Genomic DNA, 4,212 nt, shown 5'->3' with positions numbered 1-4,212 from the left:
GGTATTTGCCTCCTCTTCACTTTTCTTTTTTGCTTCCCTGCTTCTCTGATGGTGTTTTTCCACTTAGGAGCTGGCAGACAGTATTCCAAGGGCTGGTTAACATCTTTGGACACAGAAAAGGAAGAGCACTGGGATTGAAGCGGAGCATGTGGTGGAGAGCTCAGAGGGTCATGAGTCATGGTGACAGGTGAGGGCTGTCATCAGCTCACTCTGTGCTTTGGGCATGGCGTGTCATACCCAAAGGGCTCCAAGCAGAGATGGGGAGAAGAGCGTGACCTGGTTTTTATAGCACAGAATCACCTGTAGCTGCTGCCTCTTTTCTGCTCTGTGTTGCCGACTTAGAAAACATACAACGTGAGAGTTTCATGTTAGGTTTTATTGGGGCCCAAATGAGGACTATAGCCCAGGAGAGCACAGTTCTGATAGCTCTGAGAAACAGCTCCAAAGAGGTAGGGGGAAGGTGAGTATATCTGTGACTTCAGTGAACAGGGAGTTCACTCAATCAAGCACATATTTTTGCAGAAGGTTTCTGCTAGTCACAGGGAGCAGGGGTCACCATGAAGGACTTTATTACTTTTCTAGATGTGAGGAAATGCAAGAATTGGGCTCGTAAAATCAGCTCTTGAAAATATCTATCTAAGACCTGTTCTGCCAGATTTTCCAGAGCACAAAGTACTTCATTTATGATCTCCATTCTGAGCTCCTTTCAGGGGGTGTTGATGGTCAGCAACTGCAGCAGCTCATAATTTAATCCTTGTAGAGGCAGATGGGAAATGCCCTTGGCAAGTGCCAGTTAGTAGTTGACAGTGCCCTTGACCCAATTATCTAAACTCTCGGGGTTTCAGCATCCTCTTGGGAGAAAAAAATCATGTTACCTTTCTTGAGGGAATTGCTATGAGGATTTGGGATCAAGAATATACCCTGGAGCCAAGGCATTGTGCTATGGGGAAGAGAGAAACCTCGGAGCGAGGTTCTCCCTACCCAAGGCCGCTGCTGTGCGGAGATCCCAGGGTGGGGAGGGAACCCCCATCACCATGACTGGCCAGGAGGCAAAAACTTCAACAGAAGACTTATGTGGGTAAGAAGTGTTAAGTAGTTAGAAGAAGAAAAAGGAGTTCAGAATGGTAGAGACTGAAAGACAAAGGAGGGAGAAGTTCCCAAAAATAGAACAAAGGAAGGTCAGAGGACCAGAGTGAGAACCTCAGGAAAACAAACAGCCCTCCTGGCTAGCCCAAATTCCATAGAGCAGGCTCAGGGGGAGGAGAAAAAAAAAGCATATAAAAAGAGGAGCCAAAATTGGGCCATGGGCTTCTCTTCTCTGCATCTTTTGGGTCAGTCCACCCTCACACCTCGAGGATGTATTTTCTTTTATTTTCTAAATAAAACTGAGCTGTAACACGGAGCTGTAACACTGGTCCATCCAAGGAAATTACATGGGGCTGTAACACTAGTCCGTCCGTTGCTTCAAATTTTTGTTGCAATGAGACAGAACCAAGGAAATTACAAACTACCCCGGCAGAAGGAAGGATAATATATTAAAACTCAGTCATGTCAGGATAGCAGTGACATTCACTTCAAAGGGAAAATGACGACACATCTCAAGAAACTCAAAGGATCATTCTGCCAAAGACTGGACATTCCTATAAATTCACTCAGACTTCTCTTTGAAGGTCAGAGAATTGCTGATAATCACTCTCCAAAAGGACTGGGAATTGAGGAAGGTGTGATTGAAATTTATCAGGAGCACACAAGGGGTCATTCAACCATTTAGATATTCTTTTTGTTTTCTTTCTTTCCCTTAATTCTTTTTTATTTTTTAAAGTAGTTCTTTTGTAATGTGGTGTTCAAAACAGAATTGAAAACTGGCACCCCATCTCTAAAACATCTGGTCATTTGAATTCTAGTGCCTATGATTCATTGTTTATTTACATCATGCTGTTTTTTGATGATCATACCTCAGCCTGCTTCATATCACACTCTCCTTTTTAAAAAATTATATGAGTATAAAATAGATAACTAATGAGAAAATACAATATAGCACAAGGAACCCTACTTAATGCACTGTGGTGACCTGAATGGGAAGAAAGTCCAAAAAGAATGGAATATATGTATACGTATGGCTGATTCACCTTACTGTGTAGTCTAAACTACACAACTTTTTTGTGAATTAGTTTTGTGAATTGCAACTATTTGTTGCAATTCAGTTGCTAAGTCATGTCTGACTCTTTGAGACCCCAAGGACTGCAGCATATCAGGCTTCCCTGTCCTATACTACCTTCCAGAGTTGGCTCAAACTCATGTCTATTGAGTCAGTGATGCCATCCAACCATCTCATCCTCTCTTGCCCCCTTCTCCTCCTGCCCTCAATCTTTCCAAGCATCAGGGTCTTTTTCAATGAATCAGCCCTTTGCATCAGGTGGGTAAAGTATTGGAGCTTCAGTTTCAGCATCAGTCTTTCTAATGAATATTAAGGATTGATTTCATTTAGGATTGACTGGTTTGACCTCCATGCTGTCCAAGGGACTCTCAACAGTCTTCTCCAGCACCACCCAGATGGAAAGCATCAATTCTTCAGTGCTCAACCCTCTTTATGGTCTAATCTTCAGATCTGTACATGACTATTGGAAAAACTATAGCAACTATACTCCAATAAAGATTAATTTAAAAAAATAAAAATTGCATATGTCCACAGAGAGACTGGCTGCCTTCTCAAGTTCTGTGAATTTGTAGGCTTGTGATAAATGAGATCAACTAATGCAAGGATTCATAAATGACTTTCCAATTGGCCCTGAAGTTCTAACATGTGATTGCTTCATTCTTGGCCTATGACTTTCAGTGGGAGATGGAAGGTTTTCAGAGAATTGAACTGTGGGAAAATGACCTTTCCTTAACTTGAAGCTACTTTTAGAATCTGAGGGTCTGGGCCAAAGAAAAGGGGAATATCACATTGAAATCAAGGTGACAGAAGTGATGGGAGCAATGACTAACTCCAAAGAGGGCTTCACTAAAGAGAAAGCATCTTAAGATGAAAGAAGGGTCTTGTCAGAAGATCCCAGAAAAGTTCTAATTTGCATTGGCAGTTAAAGTTACTCATGCAGAAGGGACTTCCCCGGATGTCCAGTGGTTAAGACTCTGTGCTTCTGCTGCAGGGGCTCAGGTTCCATCTCTGGTCAGGAAACTAGGATGCCACATGCCCCATGGCATGGCCAAAATACAAAAAGTTATCCATGCAAACATGTATACGACAGAACACTGCTCTTTTTTAATTTATTTGTAATTTTTGGCCTGGGATGTAGGTTTTAAATGGACCTTGTCTGCATCAACCTCATTAAAATAAATTAAATATTTATGGAAAAAACCATTAAAAAATAATATACCCTGTTTCACAAAATAAAGGACGTAGAGAGTAGACTAGTGTTTGCCCAGGTGTGGGGAGTGGGAGAGGGTAGTAGTGGGAATTTGGGTACTGTACTGTGCTTAGTCACTCAGTTGTGTTGGATTCTTTGTGACCCCATGGACTATAGCCCACCTGGTTCCTCTGTCCATGGGGATTCTCAGGCAAGAATACTGGAGTGGGTTGCCATGCCCTTCTCCAGGGGATCTTCCCAACCCAGGGATCAAACCCAGGTCTCCCACATTGCAGGCAGATTCTTTACCATCTGAGCCACCAGGGAAGCCCAAGAATACTGGAGAAGGTAGTCTATCCCTTCTCCAGAGGATCATCCTGACCCAGGAATTGAACCAGGGTCTCTTCCATTGTAGGTAGATTCTTTACCAGCTGAGCTACTAGGGAAGCCCCCGGGGAATTTGGGGTTAACAGATGCAAACTGGTATATATAGAATGGATAAACAGTAAGTTTCTACTGTATAGCACAAGGAACTATATTCAAAATCCTGTGATAGACCATAATGTAAAAGAATATGAGAAAGAATGTATCAATTCATTTCAGTCACTCAGTCATGTCCGACTCTGTGACTCCATGGACTGCAGCACGCCAGGCTTCCCTGTCCATCACCAACTCCCAGAGCCTATTCAAAGTCATGTCATTTGCATCAGTGATACCATCCAACCATCTCATTTTCTGTCTTCCCTTTCCACCTTCAATCTTTCCCATCAGGGTCTTTTCCAATGAGTCAGTTCTTCACATCAGGTGGCCAAAGTATTGGAGTTTCAGCTTCAACATCAGTCCTTCCAATGAATATTCAAGACTG

At 42.7% G+C, this 4,212-nt stretch overlaps 1 pseudogene; it reads left to right on the top strand.

Annotated features, from left to right (window-relative positions):
* Positions 1-1,034: 1,034 nt before the first annotated feature.
* On the top strand, positions 1,035-1,771 carry LOC148777919 (small ubiquitin-related modifier 1-like; annotated as a pseudogene).
* Positions 1,772-4,212: the final 2,441 nt, after the last annotated feature.

This window comes from Moschus berezovskii, chromosome 5 (assembly GCF_049115385.1).
Source record: "Moschus berezovskii isolate FMDL1 chromosome 5, NW_MosBer_1.0, whole genome shotgun sequence".
NCBI classification, from domain to species: domain Eukaryota; kingdom Metazoa; phylum Chordata; class Mammalia; order Artiodactyla; family Moschidae; genus Moschus; species Moschus berezovskii.
This window is presented reverse-complemented; position numbering and strand designations above follow the sequence as displayed.